This window comes from Bufo bufo, chromosome 2, assembly GCF_905171765.1.
Source record: "Bufo bufo chromosome 2, aBufBuf1.1, whole genome shotgun sequence".
Classification (NCBI taxonomy): domain Eukaryota; kingdom Metazoa; phylum Chordata; class Amphibia; order Anura; family Bufonidae; genus Bufo; species Bufo bufo.
Window position 1 is genome coordinate 303,246,346 of NC_053390.1, and position 20,224 is coordinate 303,266,569.

The window sequence follows — 20,224 nt, forward strand, 5'->3', positions numbered from 1 at the left end:
TTTTGAGTGTCCTTGCAAAGAAAGGTGGCTATATTGGTCACTGATTTGTTTTTGTTTTGTTTTTGAATGTCATAAATGTATATTTGTGAATGTTGAGATGTTATATTGGTTTCACTGGTAAAAATAAATAATTGAAATGGGTATATATTTGTTTTTTGTTAAGTTGCCTAATAAATATGCACAGTAATAGTCACCTGCACACACAGATATCCCCCTAAAATAGCTAAAACTAAAAACAAACTAAAAACTACTTCCAAAAATATTCAGCTTTGATATTAACCCTTTCCCGACTGCAATCTGTATATATACGTGATAGCTGCACATGCCCCGTGCAGCTATCACGTCTATAAACGTCAAGACAGTTCTTTAATCCAAGCGCTGCAAAGCGCTTGGATTAAAGCTTCTGCCCCCGCACTGCTGCTGTCACGGACAGCATACAGTTCAGTAATGCCGGCAAGGGACCAATCAGAGTGGCCCCTTGCCGACAATCGATCCGATTGGTTAGTCTGTGCAGACTAACCAATCGGATCGCGGCAGTGGAAAAAATGCCGGTTTCAGGCTCTGATCTGCGCTCTGCAGATCACAGCCTGAAATCAGGTAGTGTCTCTGTGGCCCCCAATCTGTGCCCCTTTCCTGTGCCCCCCGATCTGTGCTCCTCCAACACCCCTCTGTGCGCGCCTGCCCCTGATGAAGTAGTTTCCCCGTCCATATTTATGTAGTCCCTCCCTGAAGCGGTCCGCCCCATGCTGTCTCCCCGCCCCTCCTGCCCCAGCCTCCCTCACCCTCAAGGTTAGCCGCCGTACCCCAATACAACCCCCCCCATTCCAGCGCTGCCCCCGATCCTGTGCCCCCGCTGTGTGTGATGGCGGCGGCTCCATTCCTGAGCCGCCGCCATCAGCAGCGAGTGTCAGCTCTATGCTGACACTCTGCTGTAACCCCATAGATGCTGCGGTTGCAGCATCCATGGGGTTAATAGAGGGAGGGAGCTCCCTCTCTGAACCATCGGGGCTGCAGCGCTGATAGCAGCGCCCGATGGTTGCCATGGCAACCAGACGCTTTGCAAAGGCGTCCGGTTGCCATGGCAAAGGCATCTGGTGCTGCCACCTACAGGGCATCTAATAGTATTATACTTTGCAATGCAAGAGCATTGCAAAGTATAGTACAGCCATCAGCCCCATTGGATCTTCATGATCCAAGAGGGACTTGATAAAAAAGGAAAGTGAAAATAATAAAAATGAAAAATAAATAAATAAAAATGTAAATTAAAAAAAGAAATTGCCTTTTCCTATAAAAAAAAAAAAATAATAAAATACACAAATTAGGTGTCACCGCGTCCGTAACGACCGTCTCTATAAATATATCACATGATAGACCCAGTCCGATAAACACTATTAAAAAAAAATAAAAAAAACTGTGCCAAAAAAAGCTATTTTTGTCACCTAACATCACAAATAGTGCAACAGCAAGCGATAAAAAAGGCTTATGACCCCCAAAATAGTACCAATTAAACCGTCACCTCATCCGGCAAAACATGATACCCTATTTAAGACAATCGCCCAAAAAATATAAAAGCTATGGCTCTCAGACTATGGAGACACTAAAACATAATTTTTTTGGTTTCAGAAATGCTATTATTGTGTAAAACTTAAATAAATAAGAAAAAGTATACATATTAGGTATTGCCACGTCCGTAACGATCTTCTCTATAAAACTATCACATGATCTAACTCCTCAGATGAACGCTGTAAAAATAAATAAATGAAAGCTGTTCCAAAACAGCCAATTTTTTGGTCACCTTGCCATATAAAGTGTAATAATGAATGATCAAAAAATCCTATGTACCCAAAAATGGTACCAATTAAAACCTCAACACTTTCTGCAAAAAACGAGCCCTTGCACAAGACGATCGGCAGAAAAATAAAAAACATATGGCGTTCAGAAAACCAATCCAGCAAAATCTGCCTTCCAAAAACCGTATGGCATTCCTTTCCTTCTGCGCCCTGCCGTGTGCCCGTACAGCAGTTTACGACCACATGTGGGGTGTTTCTGTAAACCGCGGAATCAGGGTAATAAATATTGAGTTTTGTTTGGCTGTTAACCCTCAATGTGTTAAATAAAAAAATGCAATAAAATGGAAAATCTGCCAAAAATGTGAAATTTAGAAATTTCATCTCCATTTTCCTTTAATTCTTGTGGAACACCTAAAGGGTTAAAAAAGTTTGTAAAATCAGTTTTGAGTAACTTGAGGGGTGTAGTTTTTGCAATGGGGTCATTTATGGGGGTATCCACTATGTAGGCCCCACAAAGTGACTTCAGACCTGAACTGGTCCTTATAAAGTGGGTTTTGGAAATTTTCTTAAAAATTTTAAGAATTGCTTCTAAACTTCTAAGCCTTCTAACGTCCTAAAAAAATAAAATGACATTTCCAAAATGATGCCAACATAAAGTAGACATATGGGGAATGTTAAGTAATAAATATTTTATTAGATATGACTTTCTGTTTTAGAAGCAGAGAAATTGAAATTTGTAAAATTGTGAATTTTTCAAAATTTTGGGTACATTTTGGATTTTTTCATAAATAAAGGTGAAATATATTGACTCAAATATATGACTATCATGAAGTACAATATGTCACGAGAAAACAATCTCAGAATGGTTTGGATAAGTAAAAGTGTTCCAAAGCTATTACCACATAAAGTGACGCATGTCAGATTTGTAAATTTTGACCTGGACATTAGGGCATCAATGACCCTTGGTCACGAAAGGGTTAATGAGTTTTTTGGGTTCATTGAGAACATGGTTGTTGTTCAATAATAAAATTAATCCTCAAAAATACAACTTGCCTAATAATTCTGCACTCCCTGTATATGTTGTCTATTGTATGTTATAGGTAATGATATAGCATCTATAAAAGTAATGAGTATCAATAGTAGGTAAAATAATACTTATAATAGGTTTACTAATGATAGGTAAAATAAAAACTATTTAAAAAAAAGGTACAGAAAATAGCATAATAAAGATTCGATATTACAAAGATTTAGCAAATTCTTAAAGTGCCAATATTCACGATTAAAGTTTGCGATAAAAATTTGTGATTAAAATATTCGCGCTCGAGTACATGCGGATGCTCGAGTAAAAATGGTGTTCGGTCGAGCATGCGTTTTTTTTATACATAAGTAATTCCATTCATCCTTGATTCTGGGGTGAAATTGCGGCCTGATGATACTGATTTTGGGGTGTTCACGTTCTTTTATACATAAGTAAATCCATCCCTCTACTTGTATCCGCAACAATCTATGTGGAAACAGCAGACGGTGTAAAATGAAACCGCTCTTTCATTCTATAGCAGTATAGCATCTTTGGCCACTGCACAGTTAAGTCCATTATACCTGATTATAACATTGACCTGTAAGGCTGAGTTCACACTTTATTAGTTTTGATCACATTTGGTCAGTTTTAGACCCGTAATTTGACCAAATAGGTGAAGTATGAACTGATTCTAAGAGTGACACCTGTTAACTGCCTGTCATACTGTAGCTGGCCAGCTAAGACCTGTCCTAGGTTGTTAGTATAGCTTATATGTGTATACAGCTAGACCTGCCAATAGCCTTAATACAGTTCCTATGTTTATGTGTTAAAGACAAAAGCAGAGTTATTTACTGTGACATCATGTTTTGGATGTCATATAACTGTTATATTTTGTGTTCACAGAAGCAGAAAAGGATAATATGCCTTTAAGATTCATTTTGTAATGCATGGTAAGCTCAGTGACACAGCAGAAACAACAGAAAGCATAGTGTTAATCTGTTGTTGCTGGGCAGAATTCTAGACCAATCATAGCCAGCTTCTCACACAGCAAGAGTTTTCACCAATCATAGCCAGCCTCACACACAGCCTGTGTGGGGAATTCCCCTAGCTGGAATCATTATGCACCAGAGAGAGGAGCTGAACAGACACGCAGATCCAGTCAGAGTCCAGTTTTATGGGAACAAGTGGCCAAAATAGGTATTTTGAACAGTCATATAATGTTCATATTGTTAGTATTTTGATTAGAACGGTATACTGAACCAGTTATATGTGTGTTTACTTACAGTTCCACCAAATTGCAAGCATATAATTGCAAATTGCAAGCTACAATTGCAAACTACAAAGTTCACAATCCAAATTCAAATTCCATATTGCAATCCAAAATTGCATACAACCATACCAGATTATACTCAACCAATATGCAAATAGTTACTGCAAACCCAGTTTAGCCAGTAGAACTGTTAAATATCAGCTATACTTCTCAGAGAGATCAATAAAGTGCTTAAATAACTTAAAGTGACAGTACAGATACTGAAGAGAGAAATATATCCACCATTTTATGTTGAATGACAAGATTGAACAGTTGAACCACCATCTTATGCATACCGCCATTTTGTTATATTTTTCAACACGTGTTTTTTACATGGACTATCTGCTGCGGAGGCGGCAGTGTTATATATGAAGAAAAGTTGAAGTTAATAAAGAAGTTATTTGAAGCATTTGGTGTGCTCTATAAACCTACTGTTTCCATAGAACGGCACTAGAGGAATTACAGAGTAATAGACAGTCTAAATTAGACTACAAGTAAGAGATATCAAAATTCTTCTAATGCCACAGCGCAAAAGGCACTTTATAGTGCTGGGCCTGCCACACATACTGATGCACAGTAACAGTTTCACTATCACAGTGTACTAGCTAAGCATGTTTCTGTGCTGCACAGTGGTGTACACCGAGATACACACTCCCTGCAGCTGGAAAATAATACATTTTTAACACGCTTCGTCACAAATTAATTCGGAATTTTTTTGGAAAATTCAGCGAAGCATCCGAATCAAATTTTTGAAAACTTTGCTCATCTCTAGTTTTGGCCAACATGAGGGATAAGAGGAAATCTAACATCTTTTGGTGTATAAAAAGACATACCTCTACTGAAGCCATATTGAGTTCCACTACAAAGTCCACATACACCTAATCCCAATAAACACTCATTCTTTGCACTCGTGTGCGAGTATACATGTGTATGGGGGAGTCAGCATGGATACAGTAGTTGTTGGCTATAAAGGGGTTATCCAAACCTGGAAAACCCACCCACAATGCCCATAGAGAATACTTACCTGGTCCCCGACACCTGTGTCCCTCTGGATCCCTCTATAACCATCACAGCATCTCCCTGACATGCAGATCGTGGCCTGTCGAAAGATGATGTGATTTGCAGCAAGGAGAGATGCAGCAACAGCCATAGGGGGTCAGAAGGACGTAGGCACCGGGGACTAAGAAAGCATTCTGTGTATGAGTGGTCAGGCATTGTGGGTGGGTATTATAGTTTTGGATAACCCCTTTAACTTATTTTGTGCTTGTGCATTGCAAGTGCCAAGGTCAGATCAAACTCTAAAGAGGGCCCTGTAAGACAGAGCATTGACTTATTTTCTTAATTCATTAATTGTGCCTGTCATCCCCTATGGCATCTACTCCTCATCTCAGGAAAAATATGACACATAGCAACTATAATAAAATGATTATTTAGGTTGTGTAAGATCGAAAAATATAAGGTTTGCATTTTTTTTTTTTTTTTAAAGAAACAATACCAGACATAGCCTGTGAACTAGAGTTGCATCATTTTTCAACTTTTGGGGTATAGTTTTAAAATTTTAAAATGATTTCTGATATATTTTAAGGGCAAGTTAGTTATTGCATTTTGTACACAAGTTTTTGCTGCCACCTACTGGAATTCACACTGAATGTACATTACTTTGTTTTTGCTTTGGACCTGGGATTATATCTATCAGTGTGTCTCTAGCACAGTAATACACAGCAGTGTCCTCAGCCTTCACATTGTCCATTTGTAGATATAACATGTTACTACTGTAATCAGTGGAGATTGTGAATCGTCCTTTAATCACATCAGCATAATATGTGGTTCCTGAGAGTATTCTGCACAACCACTGTAATCCTCCTCCAGGAGTCTGTCTGACCCAATCCATCCAATAACTGCTCATGGAGAATCCTGACCCTTTACATGAGAGTTTATGGGAATTCCCAGGCTTTATCACCACTGGGTCTGATGACTGGACAAGTTGTTCTTGAGACTGGACACCTTAAGAAACACATGGAAAAACTATTACTGAAACAGAAGGCAACAGAATGCGGCCATATTATCAATCTATTCTAGCATTCTGTAATCATTTCTTACTTGCTAAACAGAAAACCGATATGAAAATGCACAGAGATGTCTCCATTGCTGTGGATCTTGTAATAATCAGATGACTCCTGTCTTGCAATGTTCTAATATATCTGGTAGCTGAAACAGCTGTTTTATAAAAAGGAAGCAAATTTCCTTCATTTGCATAACATATAGAATAATTTACATGAGTAGAATAATTTGTGAAAAATTTGTATGATGAAAAATCCATGAAGCAGAAGTTATTATTGAGTTATTAAGACTATGATTTACTTTTTTTTTATTTTTTATTGCAAGTCACCCGCACATACTAAAGGGTAAAACACTGGGCAACACTGACATGGAAAAGGACCTAGGAATTTTAGTGAACAGCAAGCTAAGCTGTAGAAACCAGTGTCAGGCAGCTGCTGCCAAGGCCAATAAGATAATGGGTTGCATCAAAAGGGGCATAGATGCCCGTCAGGGGCGTAGCTAGAAATGCATGGGCCCCATAGCAAAAATAATGCCCCCCCCCCAGTGCCATCCACAGACCCCCCTCCCCTAAACAGTGCCATCCACAGACCCCCCTCCCCTAAACAGTGCCATCCACAGATCCCCCTCCCCTAAACAGTGCCATCCACAGATCCCCCTCCCCTAAACAGTGCCATCCACAGATCTCCCTTCCCTAAATAGTGCCATCCACAGATCCCTCTCCCCTAAACAGTGCCATCCACAGACCCCCCTCCCCTAAATAGTGCCATCCACAGATCCCCCTCCCCTAAATAGTGCCATCCACAGATCCCTCTCCCCTAAACAGTGCCATCCACAGATCATCCTCCCCTAAACAGTGCCATCCACAGATCCCCCTCCCCTAAACAGTGCCATCCACAGATCCGCTCCCCTAAACAGTGCCATCCACAGATCCCCCGGCCCCCTCCCCTAAATAGTGCCATCCACAGATCCCTCTCCCCTAAACAGTGCCATCCACAGATCCCCCTCCCCTAAATAGTGCCATCCACAGATCCCCCTCCCCTAAATAGTGCCATCCACAGATCCCTCTCCCCTAAACAGTGCCATCCACAGATCCCCCTCCCCTAAATAGTGCCATCCACAGATCCCTCTCCCCTAAACAGTGCCATCCACAGATCCCCCTCCCCTACATAGTGCCATCCACAGATCCCTCTCCCCTAAACAGTGCCATCCACAGATCCCCCTCCCCTAAACAGTGCCATCCACAGATCCCCCTCCCCTAAATAGTGCCATCCACAGATCTCCCTCCCCTAAATAGTGCCATCCACAGATCCCTCTCCCCTAAATAGTGCCATCCACAGATCCCCCTCCCCTAAACAGTGCCATCCACAGATCCCCCTCCCCTAAACAGTGCCATCCACAGATCCCCCTCCCCTAAACAGTGCCATCCACAGATCCCCTAAACAGTGCCATACACAGATCCCCCGGCCCCCTCCCCTAAACAGTGGAATCCACAGATCCCCCTCCCCTAAACAGTGGAATCCACAGATCCCCCTCCCCTAAACAGTGGCATCCACAGATCCCCCTCCCCTAAACAGTGCCATCCACAGATTCCCCTCCCCTAAACAGTGCCATCCACAGATCCCCCTCCCCTAAATAGTGCCATCCACAGATCCCCCTCCCCTAAATAGTGCCATCCACAGATCCCCCCTAAACAGTGCCATCCACAGATCCCCCTCCCCTAAACAGTGCCATCCACAGACCCCCCTCCCCTAAACATCCACAGATCCCCCTCCCCTAAACAGTGCCATCCACAGATCCCCCTCCCATAAACAGTGCCATCCACAGATCCCCCTCCCCTAAACAGTGCCATCCACAGATCCCCCGGCCCCCTCCCCTAAATAGTGCCATCCACAGATCCCTCCCCCCTAAACAGTGCCAACCACAGATCCCCCTCCCCTAAATAGTGCCATCCACAGATCCCCCTCCCCTAAATAGTGCCATCCACAGAGCCCTCTCCCCTAAACAGTGCCATCCACAGATCCCCCTCCCCTAAACAGTGCCATCCACAGATCCCCTCCCCTAAATAGTGCCATCCACAGATCTCCCTCCCCTAAATAGTACCATCCACAGATCCCTCTCCCCTAAATAGTGCCATCCACAGATCCCTCTCCCCTAAACAGTGCCATCCACAGATCCCCCTCCCCTAAACAGTGCCATCCACAGATCCCTCTCCCCTAAACAGTGCCATCCACAGATCCCCCTCCCCTACATAGTGCCATCCACAGATCCCTCTCCCCTAAACAGTGCCATCCACAGATCCCCCTCCCCTAAACAGTGCCATCCACAGATCCCCCTCCCCTAAATAGTGCCATCCACAGATCTCCCTCCCCTAAATAGTGCCATCCACAGATCCCTCTCCCCTAAATAGTGCCATCCACAGATCCCTCTCCCCTAAACAGTGCCATCCACAGATCCCCCTCCCCTAAACAGTGCCATCCACAGATCCCCCTCCCCTAAACAGTGCCATCCACAGATCCCCCGGCCCCCTCCCCTAAATAGTGCCATCCACAGATCCCCCTCCCCTAAACAGTGCCAACCACAGATCCCCCTCCCCTAAATAGTGCCATCCACAGATCCCCCTCCCCTAAATAGTGCCATCCACAGATCCCTCTCCCCTAAACAGTGCCATCCACAGATCCCCCTCCCCTAAACAGTGCCATCCACAGATCCCCTCCCCTAAATAGTGCCATCCACAGATCCCCTAAACAGTGCCATCCACAGATCCCCCTCCCCTAAACAGTGCCATCCACAGATCCCCCTCCCCTAAACAGTGCCATCCACAGATCCCCTAAACAGTGCCATACACAGATCCCCCGGCCCCCTCCCCTAAACAGTGGAATCCACAGATCCCCCTCCCCTAAACAGTGGAATCCACAGATCCCCCTCCCCTAAACAGTGGCATCCACAGATCCCCCTCCCCTAAACAGTGCCATCCACAGATTCCCCTCCCCTAAACAGTGCCATCCACAGATCCCCCTCCCCTAAATAGTGCCATCCACAGATCCCCCTCCCCTAAATAGTGCCATCCACAGATCCCCCCTAAACAGTGCCATCCACAGATCCCCCTCCCCTAAACAGTGCCATCCACAGACCCCCCTCCCCTAAACATCCACAGATCCCCCTCCCCTAAACAGTGCCATCCACAGATCCCCCTCCCATAAACAGTGCCATCCACAGATCCCCCTCCCCTAAACAGTGCCATCCACAGATCCCCCGGCCCCCTCCCCTAAATAGTGCCATCCACAGATCCCTCCCCCCTAAACAGTGCCAACCACAGATCCCCCTCCCCTAAATAGTGCCATCCACAGATCCCCCTCCCCTAAATAGTGCCATCCACAGAGCCCTCTCCCCTAAACAGTGCCATCCACAGATCCCCCTCCCCTAAACAGTGCCATCCACAGATCCCCTCCCCTAAATAGTGCCATCCACAGATCTCCCTCCCCTAAATAGTACCATCCACAGATCCCTCTCCCCTAAATAGTGCCATCCACAGATCCCTCTCCCCTAAACAGTGCCATCCACAGATCCCCCTCCCCTAAACAGTGCCATCCACAGATCCCTCTCCCCTAAACAGTGCCATCCACAGATCCCCCTCCCCTACATAGTGCCATCCACAGATCCCTCTCCCCTAAACAGTGCCATCCACAGATCCCCCTCCCCTAAACAGTGCCATCCACAGATCCCCCTCCCCTAAATAGTGCCATCCACAGATCTCCCTCCCCTAAATAGTGCCATCCACAGATCCCTCTCCCCTAAATAGTGCCATCCACAGATCCCTCTCCCCTAAACAGTGCCATCCACAGATCCCCCTCCCCTAAACAGTGCCATCCACAGATCCCCCTCCCCTAAACAGTGCCATCCACAGATCCCCCGGCCCCCTCCCCTAAATAGTGCCATCCACAGATCCCCCTCCCCTAAACAGTGCCAACCACAGATCCCCCTCCCCTAAATAGTGCCATCCACAGATCCCCCTCCCCTAAATAGTGCCATCCACAGATCCCTCTCCCCTAAACAGTGCCATCCACAGATCCCCCTCCCCTAAACAGTGCCATCCACAGATCCCCTCCCCTAAATAGTGCCATCCACAGATCCCCTAAACAGTGCCATACACAGATCCCCCTCCCCTAAACAGTGGAATCCACAGATCCCCCTCCCCTAAACAGTGGCATCCACAGATCCCCCTCCCCTAAACAGTGCCATCCACAGATTCTCCTCCCCTAAACAGTGCCATCCACAGATCCCCCTCCCCTAAATAGTGCCATCCACAGATCTCCCTCCCCTAAATAGTGCCATCCACAGATCCCCCTCCCCTAAACAGTGCCATCCACAGATCCCCCTCCCCTAAACAGTGCCATCCACAGATCCCCCTCCCTAAATAGTGCCATCCACAGATCCCCCCTAAACAGTGCCATCCACAGATCCCCCTCCCCTAAACAGTGCCATCCACAGACCCCCCTCCCCTAAACATCCACAGATCCCTCTCCCCTAAACAGTGCCATCCACAGATCCCCCTCCCCTAAACAGTGCCATCCACAGATCCCCCTCCCCTAAACAGTGCCATCCACAGATCCCCCGGCCCCCTCCCCTAAATAGTGCCATCCACAGATCCCTCCCCCCTAAACAGTGCCAACCACAGATCCCCCTCCCCTAAATAGTGCCATCCACAGATCCCCCTCCCCTAAATAGTGCCATCCACAGATCCCTCTCCCCTAAACAGTGCCATCCACAGATCCCCCTCCCCTAAACAGTGCCATCCACAGATCCCCTCCCCTAAATAGTACCATCCACAGATCTCCCTCCCCTAAATAGTACCATCCACAGATCCCTCTCCCCTAAATAGTGCCATCCACAGATCCCCCTCCCTTAAACAGTGCCATCCACAGATCCCCCTCCCTTAAACAGTGCCATCCACAGATCCCCCTCCCCTAAACAGTGCCATCCACAGATCCCCCTCCCCTAAACAGTGCCATCCACAGATCCTCCGGCCCCCTCCCCTAAACAGTGGCATCCACAGATCCCCCTCCCCTAAATAGTGCCATCCACAGATCCCTCTCCCCTATCCAGTGCCATCCACAGATCCCCCTCCCCTAAACAGTGCCATCCAAAGATCCCCCTCCCCTAAACAGTGCCATCCACAGATTCCCCCCCCTAAATAGTGCCATCCACAGATCTCCCTCCCCTAAATAGTGCCATCCACAGATCCCTCTCCCCTAAACAGTGCCATCCACAGACCCCCCTCCCCTAAATAGTGCCATCCACAGATCCCCCTCCCCTAAATAGTGCCATCCACAGATCCCTCTCCCCTAAACAGTGCCATCCACAGATCCCCCTCCCTTAAACAGTGCCATCCACAGATCCCCCTCCCCTAAACAGTGCCATCCACAGATACCCCTCCCCTAAACAGTGCCATCCACAGATCCTCCGGCCCCCTCCCCTAAACAGTGGCATCCACAGATCCCCCTCCCCTAAATAGTGCCATCCACAGATCCCTCTCCCCTATCCAGTGCCATCCACAGATCCCCCTCCCCTAAACAGTGCCATCCAAAGATCCCCCTCCCCTAAACAGTGCCATCCACAGATTCCCCCCCCCCCCCTAAATAGTGCCATCCACAGATCTCCCTCCCCTAAATAGTGCCATCCACAGATCCCTCTCCCCTAAACAGTGCCATCCACAGACCCCCCTCCCCTAAATAGTGCCATCCACAGATCCCCCTCCCCTAAATAGTGCCATCCACAGATCCCTCTCCCCTAAACAGTGCCATCCACAGATCCCCCTCCCCGACGCTCACAGGAGCACATTTATAAACTAATTAGTAACTTGAACTTTAATCATTGACATTGCTGAATGCTGATCTCTTTACTTGCATTGTATACCTTACTCTGTCTTAGCGCTGGTAACGGTACAGCACGCAGTGCGGGCGGGCAGCGCTCACTTACTGACGCGCCGCCTAGTGGGAGGAGCAGGCGCGTGACGTCAGTGAGTGAGCGCCGCCCTCACTGCCTGCTGTACCGTTACCAGAGCTAAGACAGAGTAAGGTATCCAATGCAAGTAAAGAGATCAGCATTCAGCAATGTCAATGATTAAAGTTCAAGTTACTAATTAGTTTATAAATGTGCTCCTGTGAGCGGCGTGGCCCTGTATATTCTATCGGATCTTCCTTACTCAGTGGCCTGGCTGGAGCCTCCCCAGCCTCTGTGTCGGCCCGGCCCTGCGTGCGCCCTGCTCCAGTCCAGTCCTGACTCCAGTCCAATCAACAGAAGGCGGCCCGGACAGGCCCCCAGTGGCGTAGGGCCCCATAGCCACTGCTATGGTTGCTATGGCGATCCCTACGCCACTGATGCCCGTGATGAGAATACTGAGGGGACTGAGGGGAGATCTAATAACTGGAGTAAATATAGGATGATACAGGCACTCTCACACCCAAGAATGTATCAGGACGATTGTAAAAAAAATAGAGGATTTTATTCACAAATTGATCAAATCATACATAATTCATCAATAAAACCATTACAATTGGGGGCCATGTGTAATGACCCAGAGTGCCATTACCACTCCTTTTAACACCTTGCTACAATTTCCTATGTGCTATTACCTGTCATTTAATGTAATTTATGTGATCTTCTGATAATGTGCATATTTGCTCCAAGTTATAGTTATGTTCATATAATGTACCTGGCGACCACAAGGTGGCAGCAAACATGTGGCAGTGCTAGAGCAGGGAATGGACAGGATTGTCCATTTTCTCTCTCCCTCTAGAGGGAGAAGAAGAGGAGGAGTTAGTTAGTAGTGGGGAGTTCTAGTCTACCCTCCTAAGGGAGAGGTTGTGTACAGGACAGCAGAGCGCTGCCTGCTCTGCTGGGCCTGCCGGTTCTACCTGCAAAGGACTATTTGATTGCATGTTCCCTGCTGGGCTTGCATTTCCTTCACCCAAGCTGAGCCGGAGCTTGAGGTACTCATTGCCTTCCCCCAAGCTGAGCCGAAGCTTGAGGTACTAAATACCAGGACAAGAAGTTCCTAGGATTACCTACAGAGAAAGAGACTATTACTATTGCTAATATAGCAGAGCTGAAGAAGCTACAGCATAGCATAGAGGAGTTTGTTTGCAGAGAAAGTATTTGCCTGCTGAAACCTAGAGGAAACCAAGATAAAGTCTGGAAACTGTATGGATTACCGTTTATTACTTTTAAAAGCAACTGTTCAACGTTTGCCAAGTCTGGACTCAACTTTGTTCTACCCCATCCAAGTTTTCATCCCCTTTTGCACTTCCTTGGTCGACCACGTCTGGATTCCACCCATATTCAGGTAGGAGCACCGTGACAAAAGTGCTACACAACATCTCTAGGGATATTGTGGCCTACTCAACACCACTCTGGCCTTTCTACATTGGGTACCTGCATTACCATCTACAAAGGGGAGTTCATGTTCCTGTTGCTTAACTGCAACTGGCGTCACGTTTACTTGCTCTATAATAGGGACATATTTCGTAGAAACCTCCCAAGGTACAAGGGATCAACCAGACGGGATTGGGGCGCTGCTACCAAGTGGCGTGTTGATCGCGGTTGTTGCACATGCACACAGGGGTGCAATTCTCCACACAATAGTGTAGTCTGGGGCAGGTGAAGCGAACACCACCGTATGCAAGCCACCCAATGGGTCTTAGCTGAGAACATATAACATCAATCCCACCCTAAAAATATGAAGCCCACTCTAAAATAAATAGATAATTATAAATCACAGCAAAAAGTGTATATTGGTAGATTATGCAAATATCATGATTGAGTAATTAATTCCCCTCTGAGTCTCCTGTGCAATACACCCAATTCGGCCTTGGGGGGCAACCTTTCTCTCTCACTCCCGCTATATTTGTATTTCCATAATACCCTGGAGGGTGTGGGACGTTAGGTTTATTGCCCCAACCAAAGTTTTTCTAGCCTCACAGGGCAGGAGAATCCCTGCTGCCACTGGCGTAACTATAGGGGTCGCAGCGGTCGCAGTTGCGACTGGGCCCCTAAGCCAGGGGGGCCCAGAGGGCCCCCATTGCCAGTGGTGCTGTATATTTCCCTTAATAAGATGCATTGCTAAGCAGCCAATAAACGTGCAAGTAAGTACTGCCATCACTGTAATGCCAGTAGCCTTGTTGGCTGCTGGCATTACAGTGATTGGCTAGCCGGGACGCATCATCAGGTGCTATATAGCACCCGATGACGTGGGTTCGGCTCATTGTGAGTCAGGGAGAGCTGCGGTTAGGAAGGGACAGATAGTGTAGGGAGATTGTGATCACAATATATTTCAGTGAATAACGTTTCAAAGACCCAAAAGTCCTTTTAAGGACTATTGTGTGTGGTGGCAGCAATTTAATTGTGCAAAGTAGTACTCAAATATTTTTTTTTTGGACTTTTCGAAATAGCGATTATTTTGCTATATAGAAGGTGTCTGCAGTGACTTGTGACATCTGTGCAGCAATATCTTCTGTGTGTCAGGGGCAGAAATAGGAAGAATATTAGTGAAAATATTTTTTTTGTTCCCCATAATCCACATTTTTGCTGTCAACGGTGCAATCCGTGAATTGTGTGATCTGCGCTTCAATACCTTGTGTGGTTGTCAGGCCCAGATATAGAGAAAAAATTATAATACAGAAAACACAATTTTTTTCCCCATAATCTATCCACATTTTTGCTGTCGACGGTGCAATCTGTGAATTGTGTGATCTGTACTTCAATACATTGTGTGGTTGTCAGGCCCAGATATAGAGAAAAATATAAATATAAACTACATCATAAAACAGTGTCTGTGCAACAGATTCCAATAATCTGGTCCTAAAATAATGTCCGTATTCTGTGTGTTTCTGTGACATATATAGTCCTGCATCCAAAAACTGAGTTTGTTTTGCAAATTCCAAAAATATGGACATAATCTAGTGTCCATATTTTGTGTGATTCTGTGACATACTGTATATTGTCCTGCATCCAGTAAAGTGCCCCAAATTGGAAGTAAGAGGACCGACCAAGCATCTTTTTCCATCCCCCGGTTCCTAAAATCTATTCCATACACCGGCCCCTGATAGGGGACGTAACAGGGATTAAACTGATAGGAATAGTACTACTTAACATACCACTCATATAGGGTAGCACAGTACAGTGCACGGCGCACGCGCAGTGCCCCAAATTGGAAGTAAGAGGACCGACCAAGCATCTTTTTCCATCTCCCGGTTCCTAAATTCTATTCCATACACCGGCACCTGTTAGGGGATGTAACAGGGATTAAACTGATAGGAATAGTACTACTTAACACACCACTCATATAGGGTGGCACAGTACAGTGCACGGCGCACGCGCAGTGCCCCAAATTGGAAGTAAGAGGACCGACCAACCATCTTTTTCCATCTCCCGGTTCCTAAAATCTATTCCATACACCACACCGGCCCCTGATAGGGGACAAAACAGAGATTAAAATGGTAAGAACAGATTTTTTTAATAAAAAAAAAAAGAGGACAGCCTCTGCGGAGCTGGGTATTTTTTGGCCGCGTTACCCAGTAGGCTCATTCGTCCTTTTGCGGAGGTGAAAAACCTGGTCAGTCAAACCCAAGGCAACATCATTTACCTCATCCCATATGCATTTTTTCTGAAGCGTGCTGGATCAGGCTGTAGATGACCATGAAGAGGAAGAGTTGTGGTCACCATCACCACCAGAAGCAGCCTTGTCGTCGTCGATTGCTGGACCTGCGGCAACGCAGAGAGAGGAGTCTGAAGAAGAGGAGTCAGAGGAGGAAGGTGGCTTTGAGGAGGTGGAAGACCAACCACAGCAGGCGTCCCAGGGGGCTTGTTGTCAGCTTTCGGGGACCCTTGGTGTTGTACGTGGCTGGGTGGAGGAAGAGACCTTCAATGACATCAGTGAGGACAAGGAACGGGACATGGCTAGCTTGGTATCCAACCTTGTGCAAATGGGGAGTTTGCGGTTGTGCAAATGGACTGTTTGCGGTTGTTTGCAGTGCGTTAAACGGGGAGTTAGGTCTGTAAGAGTTTGGTCTGTCACTGTGAAGCGGGCGTAACCCTTACACTACCTGATCGATACAACATCATACCTGATGTTTTAAAGCACGTTATTCCAAACAATTTAGAAATGTTAGGTGATTTATGCCCTTTATGGATTAAAACCCGACTCTGCATCAACTACGTAATTTTCCATGGGAGTTTTGCCATGGATCCCCCTCCGGCATGCCACAGTCCAGGTGTTAGTCCCCTTGAAACAACTTTTCCATCACTATTGTGGCCAGAAAGAGTCCCTGTGGGTTTTAAAATTCGCCTGCCTATTGAAGTCTATGGCGGTTCACCCGGTTCGCCCGTTCGCGAACATTTGCGGAAATTCGTGTTCGCCGTTCACGAACGGAAAATTTTATGTTCAACATCTCTACTTACAATGTCCTGTGTACCCTACATAACCAAACCTTTGTCGGAGGAGAATCCTTTTGACACATATCTGAGGGGTTTATATCTGGTAGGGGCGTAGCTATAGGGGAAGGAGCTGCTACGAGGCCCAAACTCAGAAGGGGCCCACCCAGGTGGAGGACTAAAAGTTTTTATTATCGGGGCCCCTTCAACAGTATTATACAATGACATTATATACAGTGACACTATATACAGTGACATGACATACATTATATAATTGTAGAAAAATGACGGAGCTTTTGCTATACTGAAAAGCTTAGCCTGCTACAGTATGTTAACATCAAGGTTCTTTTATGAAACAAGAACATGGACAAATGTCTGTATGTGCATATTATACAACTACCATCCATTAGGTTAAAGGGGATGTCCGATCTATTAAAAATGCCCTATTTCCCTACCCAAAGCCAGCAATTGTCATAAAATGATAAAAGAATGTATGTTCCTCATTTCATCTCTGATTCTCCTGCTAGGCTTTGTTTGGTTGCAGTGATGACATACTCGTCTGTGCCACAGTTTTGTACTTTATACCTCGGAGGCCATATTACCAGGGTATTTGGTACGTCAGCGTTTCAGTAAAGAAGTTGATGTCATGGCTGCTGCTGTAGGGAGGATCAGAGCAGCGGGGGATGAAATGAGAGATTATTCATTATTTTATAATTTTATGAATATTGCTGACTTTGTGGGAATTTTTCAGGAAAAAAAACCTTGGCATTAATATTTTCAATTGACTTTAAATCTGACAAGATTTTAAAAATTGTGCAATTAAACTATATGTAAGAAAAGATGGTGTCATCATAGTCTTAGGCCTCATGCACATGACCGTTATATGCTTCCGCGTCCATTCCGCCGATTTTAGCGTTTCAGGTGCGGACCCATTCATTTCTATGGAGCCGTTGAAAATACAGATAGTGCACCGTTTGCCACCCGCGTCCGTGATCCGTGGTTCCAGTCCGTCAAAAAAATATAACCTGTCCTATTCTTGTCCGCGGAATATGGTTCAAGTCAATGGGACCGCTAAAAAACGCGGAGGCACACAAGATTGTCATCCGCGTCTGCGTCCATTTTATTCCTATCATTTGCATGGCAAACCTTAGACATTTTTATTACCTTCCTTTATGTCTGGTGGTCCTCCAAAAATAAAGGAAGACACACGGAAACAAAAACGGAAACGGATCACGGAACAACGGAATCCCAATTTGCGGAACGGAACACAACAACGGTCGTGTGCATGAGGCCTTGTGTAATTAAGCTATATGTAAGAAAACATGGTGTCATCATAGTCTTACTTATGTATAGCATATAATCATGAAATACTGAGCACAACTTATATATCTATATCATGTACATACTATATTTGTACTGTTCTTTTCACTCAGTCTAGTATTACATAATTAGTGCTGCCACCTAGTGAGGACATGAGGAATCTTTCCATCAGTTTATGTCACACTCAGACATTGTCTTCTATCAGTGTGAGTGTCTAGCACAGTAATAGACGGCAGTGTCCTCAGTCTTCACATTGCCCATTTGTAGATATACCATGTTATTACTGTTATCTCTGGAGATTGTGAATCGTCCTTTAACAGAATCATGATAGTATATGCTACTGCTAGCATACATAGCAGAGACCCACTGTAATCCTCCGCCAGGAGTCTGTCTAACCCAGCTCATCCAGAAGCTGCTGAAGGTGAATCCAGACGCTTTACATGAGAGTTTATGGGAATTCCCAGGCTTTATCACCACTGGGTCTGATGACTGGACAAGTTGTGCTTGAGACTGGACACCTGGAAAATACAGAGAATAAGGTCACATCCATGTAATCATCTCCTCATAGCGCTAGTAATATCTTTCTTCTAATGTACTAGTAATGTCACCTGACAAGCAGGTCAGTGATAGAGAGAGGAGCAGGAAAGTCTTCATGGCTGCTGGGTGACTTCTAGGAGGTGATGTGTGGTCCATCAGCACTGGCTTATTATGTAGGAGATGTCACACAACAGGAGGTGACGTCACTGCATTTCCATATTGTCAGACATATATATATACAGTATCTCTATCATATACAGTATGTGCATGATGCTGTGGATCGGACTGGATCTTAGATTTAACCCTGTTTCTGTTTCCATTTCTGACAATAATATTTAGCAGCGTAGTTTACATGAAGGAAATTTAACAGGGTTTTCTAGAAGTATACACAAGTGTCCTCAAAGGCTATGCATCTGCCGTTCTGATGGTTCCCAGGTCCCCAGTGCAGTCTATTTCCTCTAAGGCTAGGGCTACACGACGACATTTGTCACAGTACTATGACATGCTGCGACTGTGACACGACTGTCGAAAAAAAAATCCAAGATGAATATTTGTGCGACTGTCGGAGTGTGACACCACAGACTGGCATTATAAAATGTTGTGTGACAATATTGCGACATATGTTGCAGTGTAGTTGTACTCCATATGTCGCACGACTTATCGTCACGTAACACATGTCGCCGTGTAGCCCTAGCCTTATTGTCCTGGCACAGCAGAAAACAGCTGGGAATACCACTCAGCCAATCACTGTGGGGAGGGTGGGGGTAGTGTTCCAATAATATTTGTGTCATTTGGCCAAACACAGGGGAGTGGACCTGTCCCTCTAATGTGCTGCCCTCCCCTATATATAATATATTTAGGTGACAGATCCGCATTAATGGTCAGCAAATTATAGATACTGAGACAAATAGTTCCTAGGATAAACGGCACAAGGAACCGATATCTATCCTATATCTCTATACTACAAACACCTGGGGGGGGGGGAATTTATCAAGAGGGGAAAATTTGAAGTCCGTTTTGCTTGAGTCTGCGTTGGAATACTGTATGCCTCATTTATCAAATGTCTCATTTTACTTGATAAATTTGTCTTATCCTTAAACCTAACACGTTTGTATAGAGAAGCTCCTCCAGTTTTCCTATTCGTCCCTCCTCCTGGAGTGAGATTGCGACTGTTTCAAAAACGTCTCAATGATAAATCTGGAGTGAAACTCATTAACATAGCTAACCACACCCACTTTTCCACCCACATCACAAAACTGGAGTGAGTGGTGTAAAAATGCAAAAAGTCGCAACCTCTTTCGCAGTCGCTTAAATTTTGCGCAAGCAAGTGCAAAAAGTCACAAAAGCCCTATTTCTGTGACTTTTTGACACCAGAATTCTGGAGAGAAGGTATAATAAATCAGGGCCCTGGACTCATATGTGCTGTAGCTATACATGCTTAAGACTTTCTGTAAAACCTCCTCAAAATAAAGGTTTTCCTGCTTTCTCCTGTATTCACTTCTGATTTGTCAGTCCTCTCACACAGTGGCCTGCATTAAGTAATGCTCCCAGATTTTGGCACAGAAATGTGGCACAACGTGGCATATCTAGGTTTGGCGAAATTATCTTCACATAGTTTGACAATGAGATGTAACTTCATTGGAAAGGCTTGGAGCCTAAAACACAAATGTTTGTTACAAAACTGCTCTACAATTATGCCATAAAAATGATGTCTTAGGCCTCTTTTATTGTATTTTACATCAGTATTTGGTCAGTATTTGT

General features: G+C 45.3%; 1 long non-coding RNA gene across 2 annotated transcripts; it reads left to right on the top strand.

The window, feature by feature from the left end:
• The first annotated feature begins 846 nt into the window (after nucleotides 1–846).
• LOC120989014 lies at nucleotides 847–18,268 on the top strand. Of its 2 annotated transcripts, none has more exons than XR_005776214.1 (3): nucleotides 847–857; nucleotides 15,878–15,884; nucleotides 18,138–18,268. It is a non-coding gene; the product is annotated as an uncharacterized LOC120989014 (long non-coding RNA). The 2 variants fall into 2 exon arrangements; XR_005776215.1 differs by lacking the exons at nucleotides 847–857; nucleotides 15,878–15,884 and adding exons at nucleotides 15,234–15,245; nucleotides 17,913–17,918.
• The last annotated feature ends 1,956 nt before the right edge of the window (nucleotides 18,269–20,224 follow it).